We start from the raw sequence: 20,178 nt of genomic DNA, 5'->3' as shown, positions 1-20,178 counted from the left end.
GGACATCCCGACACCCCGTCCCACCACTCAACGGGAGTAGGAGCAGGACAGTAACTCGGTGTCAGAGTCAAAGTGTGTTTCAGTGCTCAAACTGTTGGGCTATTTAGTTGGGATTTTTTACAATGTAATAGAATATGTTATTCCCTTATATTCATGTTTTATTATTTGACATTTGCATGGTAAATTAACATATACTCAAATAAAAACAGCAAATGAGGTGGCTACACGCTACATAATCAGTTCCTTGGTTCCTCCCCAATATATATATATATATATATATATATATATACACACACACACACACACACACAGAATCTTGCTCCTCGTGTCACGTGTGGGTCACGTGCGGGTCGCGTGCGCTGCGTGCACGCCACACATAGGGGTAGAAAGTGAGATGTACAGTGCTCAGCGTAAATGAGTACACCCCCTTTGAAAAGTAACATTTTAAACAATATCTCAACGAACACAATTTCCAAAATGTTGAAAAGACAAAGTTTAATATAACGTATGTTTAACTTATAACGTGAAAGTAAGGTTAATAATATAAACTTACATTACACATTTTTCAGTTTTACTCAAATTAGGGTGGTGCAAAAATGAGTACACCCCACAACAAAAACTACTACATCTAGTACTTTTTATGGCCTCCATGATTTTTAATGACAGCACCAAGTCTTCTAGGCATGGAATGAACAAGTTGATGACATTTGACATTGTGAAGAAGAAAAAACATGCTGAAAACAATAGGGCTTTGCACCTATGGCTGGCACCTCGGTGCTCGGGCCCTAATAATAATAAGGAGAAGAAGAAGAAGAAGAAGAAGAAAAACATGCCGAGAAACAACAGAGCTTTTTATTAGGGCCAAAAACCTCGGTGCTCGGGCCCTAATAACAAGAAGAATCCTTAGGAATACAAAAGGGCCTTGCACCTCCAGTGCTCAGGCCCTAAATAGGGAACTCTTAGATGCTAGAAATGGATCTCAGGATGCTACCTGCTGAGGCAGCACAACTGGACACAACTGAGCTTTCAGGAGGTCTTCCACGGACATCACAGATTTTTGTTTTTCACACAGCATCTGCTGTATTGCCAGGCAAACAAACAGCTGAGACAGTTAATAATGAAAATCGAGATGACTGCAGTCAGTACAATCTATCTGAAATGATTAAAAATCAATTTTATACCAGCAGATTGTGTTATACTGTACCTAAAAGCTGAAACATGCAGGCATCACAGATCAATATAATTTACCCACAAATGCATTTATTTCTGATTTATACTGCGCCCTCTTTTTGTGTGCGCGCGCACGCATATCTGCACGCATGTTCACCACTTCAGATGGATGAAATGCAGAAGAGGAATTTCACTGTGCTTGAGTGGACGTGTGACAAAAATAAAGGCTGCTTCGTCTTAATTTACCCACAAATGTATTTATACCACTTGAAACGTATATGGCAAACCAGCTACCGGATTTGGGATACTATGGCATCCTGAACTATTTAGTATCTGGGTCTTCTAAATACACCGGAGATGCTAAAGGCAGACAAAAGTACAGTTGCCTATGGATATTTCAAGGCAGGTTTCGTGCATGCCAGAATGTTATGGGAAATTCCTGATAAAGACAAATACCTTATTATGATGACAAAGGTGAACTCAAACGTGGACCTCTAACAGTAATAAACAAACCAGGGCCTAGATCTAACATTTTATCATGTTTAGCCTCATCTACATTAGTCTTACTGTTAGGATTTTGCTGGGAATCAAACCCAGATCACTGGTGTAGTGATCCAGCAAACCCCCACTAGGCCACCAGGGGAATTACTCAAGTGCAGAGGCATGAGGCGAAAGTAGAGTATCAAAAAACAGTTTATTTACAATATATACACTATATACAATCCAGGGCAAAAAAAAAGTATAATCCAAAAGGTTCAAAGTCCAAAAAATGAGAAAAGAAGAGGCAAAATGCAAAACGCTCAGAAGATCCAAAAAGGTAGTACAAAGTCCAAAGAAAAGAAAAGAAAAGGCAAAATGCAAAATGCTCAGAAGATCCGAAAGGCTAGAACAAATCCAAAGAAAACAAAATACCAAAAAATACAAGCGCATAAGCAAGTTACACGGGACAGAGGAAACAAACCATAGGTAGCACAAAGACTCCGTGACTAGGGACCAAACTGAGGGAGTATATATACACAAAACTAAATGGGAAACAGGTGACACTAATGAGGACAAACAGGCAATCAACACAAACACAAAACACAGGAACAGTAGCGGCCTCTAGAGGCCAAAACAAACATGACAAGATAAGGAAATAACAGCGGCCTCTAGAGGCCAAAAAAGTCCCAGTCCTAACACTTACGATAAACAAATCCGCAGTTGTGATGACATCATGTGAAAGTCCTTTATAAGGGCCTTTCACATGATGTCATCATAACTACAGATTTGTTTATCTGGCCATACTGCCAGGCAAACTTTGTGTTTGACAACGACTGTGTTTATAAGCTCAAATCAGGAAACATCTACAGATAAACTTGTCAAATTTACAGCTAAAAGAACAATGCCAGAGACCTGTAGTGCTTTTGGTTGTAATAACAGACATTGAGATAAGCCTGGTTTAACTTTTCACCGCCTCCCAGTGAACCAAGAAGGACAATAAAAATGGTGAGCTGCAGTGAAACAGGAAGACTCAATGCCAACAAAGCATTCCCGTGTGTGTGGAGAGCATTTTATATCAAGTTAGCATGAAAGCTCCATGCACCTGTTATTTCTCTCAACATTTGTTCTAGCTCAAAGCCATTCAGTTATAAAAATCCCATAGATCTAGATCTAGCCTAGGCATACTCAAGTTAACATTCAACAATTACATAAGTTGGCGTAACATGAACAGAACTTTCATCTCGATAGTAAAGTTTTTAACAGGTTGCATGGTCTGGCACTACTTAGTACAGTATACTGGTACATACACAAGCGTGTCATACTTAGCAGCCCTACTGCACGACAAAAAACATGCCAAATGGCAAAATTATGAATGTTAAAACGTATATCTGGATGTGGGCTTTAGATGCAAAATATATTCTTAGACCTAATGCTTAGCTAGACTAGCAGCATGTTTATTATGTACTAGGCTATGTAGACTAGGCTAAAATGCTAGATCTAGGCCCTGGCTTGTTTATTACTATTATCAAATTTCGTATTGATTATAAAATACTACTATTGACCTTTAAAGCACTGAATGGTCTCGCACCACAGTACCTGAGCGAACTTCTGGTCCTTTATGACCCACCACGCCTACTGAGATCAAAAGGTGCAGGCTATCTGCTGGTACCTCGTATAGTGAAGGCTACATCAGGGGGCAGAGCCTTTTCTTACAAAGCCCCACAGTTATGGAACAGCCTTCCAAGTAGTGTTCGGGAATCAGACACAGTTTCAGTGTTTAAGTCTAGGCTGAAAACATATCAGTTTAGTCAAGCCTTTTGTTAATGGTGTTTATGAGGTAAAGGAGTAGATATGGAAGGTCCTCAGACAGAGTGTTTTGGTAAACTGGGATGTATGGATGCTGTCAGTCCCCCACTCACTTGCTCACTCAAGTTTGTTGACGGTGTAGTGGCTGGCTGTTTTATGTCCCGGGGCTCCCTCATGCCTGTGTTACCTTCTGGCTCTCCCCTTTTAGTTATGCTGTCATAGTTAGTTTTGCCGGAGTCCCTGCTTGTACTCAGCGCAAAATGTATACTGTTCCTACTTATTCAGGTGACAATGGGCATACCTAACAACCTGTGTTTTCTCTCCCCCTCCTCTGCATTTAGCCCATCTGAAGCAGTGAACACATACATGCACACACAAGTGAGCAATGAGCACACACGCGCGCGCACACACACACACACACACACACACACACACACTGTATCAGGCAGAATAAATAATACCAGATTTACCAGAATAAATAAGACCACTTTATAAGTATGAAGCCTGAGCTAAGGGACCATACATTTCTATGGGAACTTAGGCACTCTGGGTCGCTTCTGGATATGAAAATAATTCTTAGATACAAAAATACTAATTACGATTTATATGTACAAACATGCATAAAACAAACTTTATATTTAATAGGCCTGCTGAAGGTTTTAGTTTCTTCTTCGGTGGCATTTTGTGAAAACCAAGTGAAATTATCTGCAACAACCACCAACTGTGTCTTTACTGTCTGCTACAGCGTGGTCACATGGACCGGCTCAGCCAATCAGAGTGCAAGAATCGAGCAACATGTATGGCATCACTTCTGGTCATGCTAGACCCGAATCAAAGACAATTTCATAGTGAAATAATTGGATTTGCCGCAAATTATGGGCAGCGGAGACTACATAAATCACTTAAACATTGAAAGGCTAGGGTTTTTTTTCTTTTTCTGGAACTAAGTAGCCGGCGCAGACTGTCTGTGTAGGCGGAGAAAACTGCCAGTCAGCGGCACTTGTGGACATCTCTAAAAAAGGAATATTTACATTCATAAAGAATAGGAAAATAAGTGCATCTCAAACAATTAGAATATTGTGAAAAAAGATTTTTTTTTATTTAATTAAAAAGGTAAACTTTGATATATTCTGTATTCATTGCAGGTAAAGTGAAATATTTCAAGACTTTGTTTTAATTTTGATGATTATGTCTTATAGCTCATGAAAATCAGAAATCCAGTATCTCAATTTATTAAAATATTTCCAAAGATCAATCAAAAAAGGATTTACAATACTTTTCAGAAGTTGGACATTTCTGTATGTTCATTTATACACTCAATACTTTAACAGGAATTGCTGCATCAATGCGGTATGGCATGGAGGCGATCAGCCTGTGGTACTGCTGAGGTCTTATTGAAGCCCAGGTTACTTTGATAGCGACCTTCAGCTTGTCTACATTTTTGGGTTGGGTATTTCTCATCTTCCTCTTGACAATACCTCATAGATTCTCTATGGGGTTCAGGTCAGGAGAGTTGGCTGGCCAATCAAGCACAGTAATATATCATGGTCAGGAAACCATTTGGTAGTAGTTTTGGCACTGTGGGCAGGTGCTGAGTCGTGTTGGAAAAGGAAATCAGCATCTCCATAAAGCTTATCAGCAGATGTTAAGCATGAAGTGCTCTAAAACCTCCTTGCAGATGACTGCATTGACTCTAGACTTGATAAACCACAGTGGACCAACACCATCAGATGACATGGCAACCCAATTCATCACAGACTGCGGAAACTTCATATTGGACTTCAAACACCTTGGATTCTGTGCCTCTCCACTCTTCCTCCAGACTCTAGGACCTTGATTTCCAAATGAAATGCAAAATTTACTTTCATCTGAAAAGAGGACATTGGACCACTGAGCAACAGTCCAGTTAATTCTCTCAGCCCTGGTAAGACGCTTCTGACGTTGTCTCTAGTTCAGGAGTGGCTTGATATTAGGAATGCAACAGTTGTAGCCCCTTTCCTGAAGACATCTGTGCATGGTGACCCTTGATGCACTGACACCAGCCTCAGTCCACTCCTTGTGAAGCTCTCCCAAGTTCTTGAATTGACTTCTGACAATCCTCTCAAGGCTGCGGTCATTCCTTGTTGCTTGTGCACCTTTTCCATGCAGCCTTTTCAGCAATGATCTGTGGTTTACCCTCCTTATGGAGGGTGTCAATGATCATCTTCTGGACAACTGTCAAGTCAGCAGTCTTCCCCATGATTATGGTTGCGTGTACTGAACTAGTCCGAGAGATACACGGTATTTGTACCATTTTACTCAAACTCAAAATGAAATACACACACACACACACACACACACACACACACATATATATATATACACACAACCCCGATTCCAAAAAAGTTGGGACAAAGTACAAATTGTAAATAAAAACGGAATGCAATAATTTACAAATCTCAAAAACTGATATTGTATTCATAATAGAGCATAGACAACATATCAAATGTCGAAAGTGAGACATTTTGAAATTTCATGCCAAATATTGGCTCATTTGAAATTTCATGACAGCAACACATCTCAAAAAAGTTGGGACAGGGGCAATAAGAGGCTGGAAAAGTTAAAGGTACAAAAAAGGAACAGCTGGAGGACCAAATTGCAACTCATTAGGTCAATTGTCAATTGGCAATTAACATGACTGGGTATAAAAAGAGCATCTTGGAGTGGCAGCGGCTCTCAGAAGTAAAGATGGGAAGAGGATCACCAATCCCCCTAATTCTGCGCTGACAAATAGTGAAGCAATATCAGAAATGAGTTCGACAGTGTAAAATTGCAAAGAGTTTGAACAGATCATCATCGACAGTGCATAACATTATCAAAAGATTCAGAGAATCTGGAAGAATCTCTGTGCGTAAGGGTCAAGGCCGGAAAACCATACTGGGTGCCTGTGATCTTCGGGCCCTTAGACGGCACTGCATCACATACAGGCATGCTTCTAGGGGTGGGCAAAAATATCGATATGGCGATATATCGTGATACTTTGTCTTCCGATTCAATATCGATACTCAAAATTTGAATATCGATATTTTTTTCAAATAATAAATCATGTTTCAGACGGGTTGTAAATCCAGTACGACTTCAGCACCTCCGCTCCGCGAGGTGTCGCTGTGCCGCTACTTCACTGCAAGGCACTCTTCGTCTTCTCTTTTTTCCCCGGCGGTTGCAGTGAGGAAAAAAAAACAAGCAAGCATGGCTGTTAACGTAAACCTAGAGACGCCGCCGAACTTTAAGCCAGATGTTTGGAGGTACTTTGGATTCCAAAGGAAAGGAGAAAAAAAAACAGTGAGCTGGACAAAGAGCACGCACTTTGCAAAACCTGTTTCGCTCCAATTAGATATTCAGGTAACACAACAAACTTGCGAACTTACTTAGCATGACACCACCCTGACATATTAGCTCAGCCGGAGCCACCGAAACCCGACCCGAAGCAAACTACACTGGACAGCGCCAAAGTCCTCCCATCTACTTCAGTGATATGTGACTTACTGTAACTGTGAACTTAATTTTGTCATTTAAGGCCAAAGGCAAGAAGCTGCACTTTTATTTTGCATTTTCAATTTTAGTGTGTGTGAGACACTGCATTTTATTTTGAGTATTTACTCTAAGTTCAGAAGAAACATGATTCACTGAGGTTTCAATTCAGTTTCAGTGTGTGGACACTGACCCACACTGCACTTTGTTTCATAATTGTGCTCAGGGAGACTAAGATGCACACTGCACTTTTCGATGTGTTTCAGACAGTGTGTTGTTCCTGCAAATATGTTGTAACTTGGGCTTATATAATTACAATAAAATGGCATGGATAATTTGAATTACATTGTTTTAATTCAGTTTGTCCCATGAATTATCACTATCATCTGATGTACATACAACTATGTCCTTTTAAGATGCATAATGCATTTTACATTTTTCAGTGAACTATGTAGAATATCGCAATATCGTATCGTGACTCAAGTATCGTGATGCGTATCGTATCGTGAGGTCCTTGGCAATACCCACCCCTACATGCTTCTGTATTGGAAATAGGGCTGAACGATTTTAAGAAAAAATTGAATTGCGATTTTTCTGGCAGATATTGCGATTTCGATTTCAACCACGATTTTTTTTTCTTTAAATCAAGTTTCAGTGCAAATTAATTAATACAATGAATAACAAAGCTAATGCAAGAATGAAAACTGAGGTCAACAGATTTCAAATGTAGGCCTGTTTATTAACATTGAGTGCCTGAGAAACAAGTTATAATAACTTAAAATAAAAATAAAAAGAGAGCCATCTTTCTTAAGTAAACTTTTGCTTCTTTTACTTTTCCCATTTACAACATATCAGACATAAAAAAAGGCTGATCAATGGCTCAGCAGCATCAAAATATTGCACTTTTGTAAAAGAATGTACATAAGCATTATAAATTATAACTAGAGCCAACAATTCCCCTGTGGGAAATTGTGAGAGTGATGCAGTGCGCGCAGGAGCTGAACTGTAGTGTGAATGTATGATTTGCCATGAGGCTACAAGCCTGTGTCTGTGTCCCTCCCTCGTGTGTGTGAGAGCGAGCAACCCCTCCCTCCTGTGTGTGTGAGAGCGAGCAGCCCCTCTCTCCTGTGTGTGTGAGAGCGAGCAGTCCCTCCCTCATGTGTGTGTGTGTGTGTGTGTGTGAGAGCGAGCAGCCCCTCCCCCACCCGCGCACAGAAAGTGCAGTTTGTCCTCAGAGTGCTCCCTCCAAACAACGGGGATTTACACGAAAACGGAAGGAGATATTCACAAAATTCTTTCACACTGAGTGCCACAAGGCTTTCCTGAACACATAGATGTATTTTTTTTTGTCTGTAGTGTAAAAAATGAGGACAATTTATTGACGAAACAAAACATGGGTCAGTTTAGGAGCACTGAGAAAAAACGCGGCTTTGACGATCCCAAAATCGTGTTGTCTGAGATCACGATTTTCGGTCGAAAACGATAGATCGTTCAGCCCTAATTGGAAATCACAAAATGGGCTCAGGAATATTTCCAGAGAACATTATCTGTGAACACAATTCACCATGCCATCCGCAGTTGCCAGCTAAAACTCTATAGTTCAAAGAAGAAGCCGTATCTAAACATGATCCAGAAGCACAGACGTCTTCTCTGGGCCAAGGCTCATTTAAAATGGACTGTGGCAAAGTGGAAAACTGTTCTGTGGTCAGATGAATCAAAATTTGAAGTTCTTTATGGAAATCAGGGACGCCATGTCATTCGGACTAAAGAGGAGAAGGACGACCCAAGTTGTTATCGGCGCTCAGTTCAGAAGCCTGCATCTCTGATGGTGTGGCATGGGTAGCTTACACATCTGGAAAGACACCATCAAAGCTGAAAGGTATATCCAGGTTCTACAGCAACATATGCTCCCATCCAGACGACGTCTCTTTCAGGGAAGACCTTGCATTTTCCAACATGACAATGCCAAACCACATACTGCATCAATTACAGCATCTTGGCTGCGTAGAAGAAGGGTCCAGGTACTGAACTGGCCAGCCTGCAGTCCAGATCTTTCACCCATAGAAAACATTTGGCGCATCATAAAACAGAAGATAAGACAAAAAGGACCTAAGACAGTTGAGCAACTAGAATCCTACATTAAACAAGAATGGGTTAACATTCATATACCTAAACTTGAGCAACTTGTCTCCTCAGTCCCCAGACGTTTATATATATATATATATATATATATATATATATATATATATATATATATATATATATATACACACACACACACACACACACACACACACATACACACACACACACACACACACTCATATATAAAATATTTTTTTTTAATTTACTTATTTATTTATTTTTTGCACTGTTGGCCATAATTATCAAAAGTAAAATAGAAAAATGCTTGAAGCATTTTAGTTTTTGTGGACATATTTTAAATGTTCTCTTTAACTGATGGAAAATATGGAATTTTTTCACAATATTCAAATTGTTTGAGATGCACTAGTATATTCTGAATTTTTTGATATTTTCTTTTTTTCAAAAATATTGAGAGAAAATTGAATCGTGAACCTAATATCTTAAATTGAATTGAATCGTGAATTGGGCGAATCATTACACACCTCGTGTGTAAACACCCTCCATAAGGAGGGTAAACCACAGATCATTGCTGAAACGGCTGGATGGAAACCAAAGCTGGCATATTGCAGGATCTTTGTGTAAAAAGGGCTAATGTCAAATGCATCGGATTCATAGTTCACTGGCCATGGAAGAACAAGCGTGTGTGTGTTTTCATGTTTGAGTTGCCAGGGGAATCTGACTATTCACATTCCACAGGCTATGAGAGCAGCTAGCAGGAATAATAATAATAAAAAAAACCTCAGATTAAAGTAACTTTGGGGTTTTTACTCTCAATGTCCTTCTCTCTTAAAAAAAGGAATCCATTGTTCATTTATTCAGCCAATCTACTCCATTACCGCATATCACATTGATTGTTGACTATGATAGGACGGCAGTCATGTTGATTAAAAGTTGGACCCAGCCCATGGCTTTCCATTCAACATCCATTTCCCAGCTCTCTTTCTCTCTCACTCCAGGCCCCAGCTTTTCCCAATCTTCCTGGACTCCATCACCTCTTTCTAACTATGGTAACCGAGACAACCATACAGCAAACACAACAGACTCTGCTCAGTCTCTCGCCGATTGGTCCCTGGCGCCTGACCAAAAGCACTCCCAGAGTAGAGACATATATTAAAATCTGTGCTTTGAAACATGTGGAAAGCATAAACAAGTTGACACTGAGTCTCCACACAGATAGTTCCAAGAAGCAAAGGCCCGAAATGCTCACATTCAGGTAACTCTGAATTTTCTGTTGAGTGGGAAAAGCTCATACTGAATAGCTTTCTTGTGCAGCAGGTATAACTACAGTTACTACAGAATTCCATGAGATAGATTTAGCAAAGAGAGAACTGCAATGCTACAAAGAGATGATTAAAGTCCACTCACCTGTAAGTATGTTTATGTTTGTCTACTTCCAAAAGTAGGAAAAATTTGATATCTGAAACAAAAACACACCATGTCAAACAGGTTAAGAAACCCAAATTGCTCTCCTTCAAAACCAGGGCTTTGAACCGGTTCAAGGAACGAAAACCGGGAACTTTTTCTATTTCACATGGAACAGAAACGAAACCAGAAACTTTATTATTTTTTATGTTCCGGAACAGAAACGCTTATTAAAAATAATGGTAACCGGTTAATACCGGTTTTTATTTCGTTCCTCAAAGTTTCCGTAGCCTACAAATAAAAAAGTCATTCTTCTCCTGCGCAAGTTTCTATGACCCGCTGGGGTTCACTTCCTGTGTGACGTTCGCTGACTGAATGGAGAGAGCGGGAAGGTGGACTACTATCACGTCTCCACGTGATAATAAGTGAATAAGTGCATTACTGAGTGTCTGAGCAAAGAAGAGCCTGAATGTTGCAACCTCCCTATTGGCTGTTTGTAAAAATGTATCAATTGTTGCCCTTCCCACGGGAATCATCGCGGGCTCGAGAGACGAGACCTGACAAGTTAGTTCGTTGGTAGCAGAACAAAATGTCTGGACACAAATCGGGTTTTCAGAAAAGGAAAGAAAATAAACGGAGGATCAAAAATACAAAAAAGGACGCAGAAAATGCAAAACGAGTTTTATGGTAGGACAAATGATTACTTTTTAAGGCAGTCTGCTGTGGCTGCAGGCCTTCAGTTGTGTCATTGAATGGTTACTTTTCTGAGGCAGCCCGCCGTGGCTGCCTGCAGGCTTATTTATTATAGCCCATTTAGTTAAAATAGTTGATATAAAATGTTTATAGTTATAGTTATGTGATGGTTGTCCTGATTTAGACTGTTTTTTTTTTTTTTTTTGGGGGGGGGGTTGCGCGATGTTGCACCCAGGTCCAGATTAGGGCAGAACCGGCCCTGGCTACATTTCAGGTGTAGTTTGTTTTATGTATGTATGTATGTATGTATGTATGTATGTATTAGGGCTGGGTATCACCAGATACCTCACGATACGATACTATGGCGATATTTTGCCCACGATAACGATAATATCACGGTACAGCGATTCAGCGATAATCGATATATTGCAAGAAATTTCAACCACATCACGATATCTGTGTCACTGAAGAAAATCAGAATTTATTGACCATTGTAAAATTACATTTCACATACATAACTACACACTCTTGCCAGACATATATTTGTCTCTATTCCACTGCTGGCAAAACCAAGAGTTGCTTCACTACAACATACAGAAAATTCCCATTTCTGTGCTAGTATTCTCAACTTTTCTGTAAGCATGGACACATCAGTGCTGCTTAACAAGCAGAATCAAATTGTTTTATGAAAACTTAAAACTTGCACTGCAGACTGCACATACATTTCAGTGCTAACACTAATATCAATTTGTTCTTTGTAAACTTGAGAACATATACCTGAGAACATTTAACTTGTGCTTAGTACTTGTGTAAAGTTTAATCCAAACCTGTACTGTGAGCACACATTTCAAAACTGCATGTTCTTCTTCAGGAAGAGCAACTGGTCAGCATGCTCAGAGGTGAGACAGCTCCTCTGAGAGCTGATTATGTCACCTGCAGTAGAAATTGAATATCTAATTGGAGCGAAACAGGTTTTGCAAAGTGCGTACTCTTTGTCCATCTCACTTTTTTTTTTCTCCTTTCCTTTGGAATCCAAAGTGCCTCCAAACATCTGCCTTAAAGTTCGGCAGCGTCTCTAGGTTTACGTTAACAGCCATGCTTGCTTGTTTTTTTTCCTCACTGCAACCGCCGGGAAAAAAAGAGAAGACGAAGAGTGCCTTGCAGTGAGGTAGCGGCACAGCGACACCTTGCGGAGCAGAGGTGCGGAAGTCGTACTGGATTTACAACCCGTCTGAAACATGATTTATTATTTGAAAAAATCTCGATATTCAAATTTTGAGTATCGATATTGAATCGGAAGACAAAGTATCGCGATATATCGCCATATCTATATTTTTGCCCACCCCTAGTATGTATGTACTTGCATAGATGTGTACTTGGTCTTCCAATATGGCGCCTAACAAAATCTCGCGGCGCGGTGACGTCATGCGGTAGCCCTCTATAGGGCCTGACTAGCCTTTGGTAACACACTAAACGAATTATCTTTCATTTTTGGCACTTTTTCTGTTTGTGTAGATGGGAAGACATACTGAGAATCCAAATCGCCAACATTTGAAATAATAATTGTTTTGAATTATTTCTTGTCTTATTTAATGAAGGTTGTAATAGAATTAGCCTACATTTGGCTTAAGCTGGATGAGACAGAGACATAATTTTATAGCCATTTGTTAAACAGCTGACAGGGAACGTAATTAACCATTCCGGGAACTAAATTTTTTTTGTTCTAACCGGTTCGGGAACGTCTATTTAATGGTGGAACACCAAAACCGGAAACGTTAAAATTCCGTTTCTGTTCGGAACGAACCAATAGGAAAAAAATTCTGGTTCAAAGCCCTGTTCAAAACACACTAAAAATCATGCCTGAGCCAGGACCCTCAGTCACTCTGGAAGTGTAAAGCTCTTGCCTTGCAGCCCAAAAATCATAAAACAGTTTGGGCAGTGTGATTTCAGTAAACCTACATATCAGCCTTTCTATCCTTATGGTCAGATCGTTAAATTGTGCATTCTGGATTCACTGGAGTAGTTCTGGAGGTGTGGGCAAAATATGCACATTGTGGGTTTTTTTTAATGGCTCCCAGTCCAACACCACCTAATGACAACAGCAAAACAATGAACAAGAATAAAAAACAAAGTTATCAAAACACCAAACTCAAACAGTTCTGCCACAGGTAGGCAAGAGTGTCCTTGACCTCAAAAGATTGGATATTAATATCCAATTAATCAAAGTATTGATTCAGGAATGTTGTTAAATCACCCCCCCCCCCAAACAAGCAATTCAACAATGAGGGGATTTCTTAAAGGGATCCTCCAATGGATTTATTCTCAAACTTATTTGAAGTAAAAGTAGTCACAGATTTCAAAAATCAAACTGTCATTTTTGGAGACCAAATAGTGTTAGAGAAAAATGAATTGTCTTTAAAATGTCAGATGGGCTTCCTGCGACGCATGTGATGGCATCATGTAGCAGTTGCTTGAAGCAACTCAACTGTTTATATTCTCCGTTTACATCGTAGTTTTGCTAGTTTTACAAGTATTTTACAAAATTGATCAGTTTTTAAATAAGTAGGCCTCATTGTGTATCATATAAATGCCACAATGATACTAAAAAGAAAGCACAAGCTGGAACTAGACTGTATTTCCACAGAGAAAATGCCAAGTGTGCTTGATCAGCTGGAACAGACTGTCACCAACAGAAACTGGATCAGACGTGAGACCTCGCGCTGCAAAATCTTTTTTTTTAACACATGATCTACATGGTGCTGGTTCTGGTTAGAGAGAAAATATGGATTTTATATATATATGGCGGCACGGTGGTGTAGTGGTTAGCGCTGTCGCCTCACAGCAAGAAGGTCCTGGGTTCAAGCCCCGTGGCCGGCGAGGGCCTTTCTGTGTGGAGTTTGCATGTTCTTCCCGTGTCTACGTGGGTTTCCTCCAGGTGCTCCGGTTTCCCCCACAGTCCAAAGACATGCAGGTTAGGTTAACTGGTGACTCTAAATTGACTGTAGGTGTGAATGTGAGTGTGAATGGTTGTCTGTGTCTATGTGTCAGCCCTGTGATGACCTGGCGACTTGTCCAGGGTGTACCCCGCCTTTCGCCCGTAGTCAGCTGGGATAGGCTCCAGCTTGCCTGCGACCCTGTAGAAGGATAAAGCGGCTAGAGATAATGAGATGAGAATTATATATATATATATATATATACACACACACACACGTGTGTGGTGTCTAAAATCTCGGTTTAAAATCGCTCAATTTGCAGCGCAACATGACACTTTGCGCTCTATAAGGGTTTTTTTGCATGATCTACAGCTGGTGCTGGGTAGATTAACAGAGAGAGTGGCATGAGTCAGGGCGGACAAGTCAGAGTTATAACGGTGTTGATATCTCAAAAGCTGTAGGAGTAACAGTGCCAAAAAACAGGTGAATTAATAATAATAATAATAATAATAATAATAATAATAAACTTAAGAACAGTATTGTGCTTCACACTGCTTTGTGCTAAGGAAGCACACTAATAACTCTCTTTCCTGTTTTCCCCAAGAGGCCATGAGTCCACCAAGTGAATTGTCTGTAAGCTGCATCACTCAAAGACCTGTGAAATACAAAAAGTCTTTTTCTTTGTTAGGTTAACATTGGGCAGCCTTTGGCTGCAGTGCCCTTGAGCGAGGCACCTACCCCCCAACTGCTCCCCGAGTGCTGTTAGCATGGCTGCTCACTGCTCTGGGTATGTGTGTGCTCATTGCTCATGTGTGTGTGCGCATGTGTGTGTTCACTGCTTCAGATGGATTAAATGCAGAGAGGAATTTCACAAGTGTACGTGTGAAGAATAAAGTTGTTTTTTCTTCTTCTTAAAAAAAAAAAGATATTGACACCATTCCAACTCTGACACATCCAGCCTGAACCGGTGTAGTGTGCTTGTATACAGCTTTTGGGTAGATGCACCTGTCTCTCATTCTTGTCATTTTCCTGTCATTCCCCCCCCATAGAGAATAAGCGGGGCTCACGAATCAAATTGTGCTGCTTGGACACACTTCATTGGAGACCCACCAAACTTCATGTGATACCTCAGGCCAACCCCCCTGACACATACATGCAATTGGTTCTGACCCATATGCATCTTTTCCTTTCTTTTTGTTGATCCCTTTTCTGCCATTCACTTCCATTAATTTTTCCCCCATTGAAATGAATGACGTTTCGAGAAAAAACAGCGTCACCAGGGTTGAAACTTGGTGGTTGCACAGTCGCCAGTGGTGACTAAAAACTGACCAGGCAACTAAAAGTTGAGGTTTGGTTGCCCAAAAAGCAAATACGATTTGGGAAATACGAAAAAAATTACAATAAAAATTAAATTGTTCCCTTCTTGGAGTACCTTTATTTTCTTTGCTTTCCTTTCCTCAACTCTAAGTTCATTAATTCTAATAAAAGTTTAGTTCTAAAGTGCAAAATTCAAAGCCATTCGTGAGTTTTCAGATTACGCGGCAATATCCGCTGCTGTGTCCAAAAATCACTCACTATTCACTATATAATGGACAATATAGTGAGTTCGCCATTTTGTAGTGCTGTCCAAAAGTAGAGTGAGAATTATTACACAATATATAGTGGACTCACCACAATGCATCGTGAAAAGTAGTGTAAAACCGATGGTCACTAACCAAGCAAAATGTACCATCATGCATTGCGGTCCTGCTGATTTCATAAGGACCGTTAAGTATTTTAGACTGTGTATAGCAGTAGTTTGTTTTTCCTTATAACAATGAGCACAAGACAAATTTATAAGTTGTGGTGTGAAAATGGCAATGATATTGTAGTGCATTGGGGGTGAATGGACGGAGGAAGAAACACATTATAAATGGACATGCAAGTACAATTAAAAATAGTAAGAGAATAGAAAAGAAGCTAAAATGGAATAAGACATAAAATACAAGAATAAAAGTTACAGTGCAGAGCGAGGAATTAATCAAAAGCCTTAAATTTGATTTTATAAAAGGCAGTGATAAATAAGAAAGTATTCAGCCTTGATTTAAAAGAACTGAAAGATGCAGCAGACACAAAATATTTTGTACTTATTAATGTGGGAAATACGCTCAGTATAATATGTATTTATCACAAAAATACAGTGGTGCTTGAAAGTTTGTGAACCCTTTAGAATTTTCTATATTTCTCCATAAATATGACCGAAAACAACAACAGATTTTCACACAAGTCCTAAAAGTAGATAAAGAGAACCCAGTTAAACAAATGAGACAGAAATATTATACATGGCCATTTATTTACTGAGGAAAATGATCCAATATTACATATCTGAGAGTGGCAAATGTATGTGAACCTTTGCTTTCAGTATCTGGTGTGACCCCCTTGTGCAGTAATAACTGCAACTAAACATTTCCGATAACTGTTGATCAGTCCTGCACACCAGCTTGTAGGAATTTTAGCCCATTCCTCCGTACAGGACAGCATCAACTCTGGGATGTTGGTGGGTTTCCTCACATGAACTGCTTGCTTCAGGTCCTTCCACAACATTTCAATTCAATTAAGGTCAGGACTTTGACGTGGCCAATCCAAAACATTAACTTTATTCTTCTTTAACCATTCTTTGGTAGAACAACTTGTATGCTTAGGGTCATTTAAACCAAAAATTTATATTTTGGTCTCATCTGTCCATAAAACATTTTTCCAATAGCCTTTTGGCTTGTCTACATGATCTTTAGCAAACTGCAGATGAGCAGCAATATTCTTTTTGGAGAGCAGTGGCTGTCTCCTTACAGCCCTGTCATGCACACCATTGTTGTTCAGTGTTCTCCTGATTGGTGGACTCATGAACATTAACATTAGCTAATGTGAGAGAGGCCTTCAGTTGCTTAGAAGTTACCCTGGGGTCCTTTATGACCTCGCCGACTATTACACACCTTGCTCTTGGAGTGATCTTTGTTGGTCGGCCACTACTGGGGAGGGTAACAATGGTCTTGAATTTCCTCCATTTGTACACAATCTGTCTGACTGTGGATTGGTGGAGTCCAAACTCTTTAGAGATGGTTTTGTAACCTTTTCCAGCCTGATGAGCATCAACAACGTTTTTTTCTGAGGTTCTCAGAAAACTCCTTTGTTCATGCCATGATACACTTCCACAAACATGTGTTGTGAAGATCAGACTTTGATAGATCCCTGTTCTTTAAATAAAACAGGGTGTCCACTCACACCTGATTGTCATCCCATTGATTGAAAACACCTGACTCTAATTTCACCTTCCTAATCTTCAAGGTTCACATACTTTTGCCACTCACACATATTGGATCATTTTCCTCAATAAATAAATGACCAAGAATAATATTTTTGTCTAATTTGTTTAACTGGATTCTCTTTATCTACTTTTTGGACTTGTGTGAAAATCTGATGATGTTTTAGGTCATATTTATGCAGAAATATAGAAAATTCTAAAGGGTTCACAAACTTTAAAGCACCACTGTACATGCATGTATTTATTATTTTGAAAACCTACCATCCGACCGATCTGGCATGTTTTAATTGTGCGACAGTAATGACATAAATAACAGCGCGGTAGAGTAGTGTCCGAAAGTGCTTTTTCCCCCCTCATTTTACCAATGAGCTCACTGTATAGACTAGACTAGACTAGAATAGAATAGAATAGAATAGAATAGAATGCCTTTATTGTCACTATACACATGTACAAAGAGATTAAAGCATATCCAATAATAGTGCAAAACAGCGTGGAGAGAGAGAGAGAGGAAGGGGGGTGGGGAAAGGGGGGGTGGGGGAGTGTGTAAGGGGGGTAAGGTGCACAGTCCTGAAGTGTATGTGTTGTGTTACACATTATGGAGTGAGGTATTGCTCATTGCACATATAAATTATTGCACAGAGAGAGTCACATTATAAATTATTGCATGAGAGATTCACATTATAAAATAAAATATTACACATTTATGAAGTATTGCAAGGTAAGGTAGGTGCACAGACTTAAGGTGTATGTGTTGTGTGTAAGGTGCACAGTCCTGAGGTGCGTGTGCTGTATGTAAGGTGCACAGTCCTGAGGTGAGGTGAATGTGTTGTGTTTCACATTATGGAGTGAGGTATTGCACATTATAAAAGTATTGCACAGAGAGAGTCCCTTATAAAGTACTGCACATTATAAATTATTGAACGAGGAGAGTCACATAGTAAAATAAATAGACTATAAAGTCAGAGCATGTCCAAGTTCAGGGCGGTTATGGCTTTTGGAAAGAAAATATTTTTGAATCGGTTCGTCTTTGTCCTGATGCACCTGTAGCACCTCCCTGAGGGCAACAGGTCGAACAGATCAAAGCCAGGGTGGGAGCTGTCCTTGATAATGTTTTTAGCTCTGCTAAGGCAGTGGGAGGTGTAAATGTCCATCAGGGAGGGGAGAGGGCAGCCAATGATCTTCTGTGCTGCCTTAACTACCCTCTGGAGCCTCTCCCTGTCTACAGCAGTGCAGCTGTCGTACCATACTCTAATACAGTACGTCAGCAGACTCTCAATAGATGAGCGGTAGAAGGTCAGCAGCAGGTTGGAGTTTAGGTTGTACTTCCTGAGGACTCTCAGGAAGTGTAGCCACTGCTGAGCCTTCTTAATGACTGCTGTGATGTTTACTGACCAGGAAATGTCGGCGGAGATGAGGACGCCGAGAAACCGGAAGGTGTGGACCCTCTCCACATACACATTGTTGATGTAGAGGGGGGCTAGGTCGGTGCTGTGCTTCCTGAAGTCAACAATGAGCTCTTTGGTTTTCTTGGTGTTCAGAGCGAGGTTATTTTCTGAACACCAGGCTGCCAACTTCAGGACCTCCTCTCTGTAGGCTGCCTCGTCTCCCTTTGAGATGAGTCCGACCACTGTGGTGTCGTCAGCAAACTTGACGACGAGGTTGTTGTTGTGGGTCGAACTACAGTCGTGGGTGTAGAGGCAGTACAGGAGGGGGCTCAGCACACAGCCCTGTGGAGAGCCGGTGCTCAACGTGTGGGTGGAGGAGAAGTGGGGGCCAAGTCTCACAGTCTGGGGCCGGTTAGTAAGAAAGTCCTTTAACCAGGCACATGTGAGAGGGGGGAGGCTGAGAGTGTCCAGTTTTCTAATAAGGATGTCCGGGATTATGGTATTAAAAGCTGAACTGTAATCCACAAAGAGTATGCGGACGTAGCTCTGCTGCTGCTCCAGGTGATTTAGCGCAGAGTGGAGAGCTACGGCGATGGCATCCTCTGTGGATCTGTTTGTGCGATATGTGAACTGGTAGGGGTCGAAGTCTGGGGGGAGGTGGTCCTTGATGTGCTGAAGAACTAGTCTCTAGAAGCACTTCATGATTACCAGGGTGAGGGCCACAGGACGGTAATCATTCAGGCTGGTGACGAGAGACTTCTTTGGCGCTGGGATTATTGTAGCTGATTTTAGGCAGGGCGGGATGACTGCCTGAGCCAGGGAGAGGTTAAAGATCCTGGTGAAGGTAGGGGCGAGCTGGTGGGCGCACGCTCTGAGCACCTTACCAGGTACACCATCTGGGCCGGCAGCTTTCTTGGGGTTCACTGCCAGGAGCACCCGTCTGCCATCGTGCTCCTGTACAGTGAAAGGAGTGGTGTAGGAACTGTGTGGTGGTGGGGGCAGGGCAGGAGCAGATGAGTGCTGCTGAGATGTTTCAAAGCGAGCAAAGAAGCGATTTAGCTCCTCTGCTAGCAGTGCACTCCAGTCTCCTGTTGGCGCATCACAGTCTCTGAAGTTTGTGATGTCCTGAATGCCCTGCCACACCTCCCGTGTGTTGTTGCTAGACAGGTGGGATTCTATGCGCAGCCTGTGGTCCGCCTTGGCTTTATTTATGCCTCTTTTCAGATCAGCTCGAGCAGCTCTGTACAGAGCTCTATCACTTGACCTGAAGGCAGCATCACGAGCCCTGAGGAGTGAGCGGACCTGGCTGGTCATCCAGGGTTTCTGGTTTGGGAAGACCCGGATGTTTTTATCCACCGTCACATTCCCGATGCAGAACTTGACATAGTCCAGCACT

The 20,178-nt window shown here is 41.0% G+C and overlaps 1 protein-coding gene across 8 annotated transcripts in view; it reads right to left on the bottom strand.

Moving 5' to 3' along the window:
- The window catches only part of cdon (cell adhesion associated, oncogene regulated), a 382,189-nt gene that overhangs the window by 312,045 nt on the left and 49,966 nt on the right, over positions 1 to 20,178 (bottom strand). For 4 of the 8 annotated variants that reach the window (XM_060923509.1, XM_060923515.1, XM_060923516.1 and 1 more), the window contains exons 2-3: positions 13,126 to 13,255; positions 10,477 to 10,528 (exon numbers count right to left, since the gene is read on the bottom strand). The exons of 2 other annotated variants lie outside the window; for them this stretch is intronic. The gene's annotated coding sequence lies outside the window, so the exon portion shown is untranslated. The remainder of the gene's footprint in view (positions 1 to 10,476; positions 10,529 to 13,125; positions 13,256 to 20,178) is intronic. 2 more of the 8 variants (XM_060923510.1, XM_060923514.1) reach the window with 1 other exon arrangement.

The sequence above is a fragment of the Neoarius graeffei genome, chromosome 6, assembly GCF_027579695.1.
Source record: "Neoarius graeffei isolate fNeoGra1 chromosome 6, fNeoGra1.pri, whole genome shotgun sequence".
Classification (NCBI taxonomy): Eukaryota; Metazoa; Chordata; class Actinopteri; order Siluriformes; family Ariidae; genus Neoarius; species Neoarius graeffei.
Note: the sequence above shows the minus strand (reverse complement) of the source record. Positions and strands in the feature narration are given on the sequence as shown.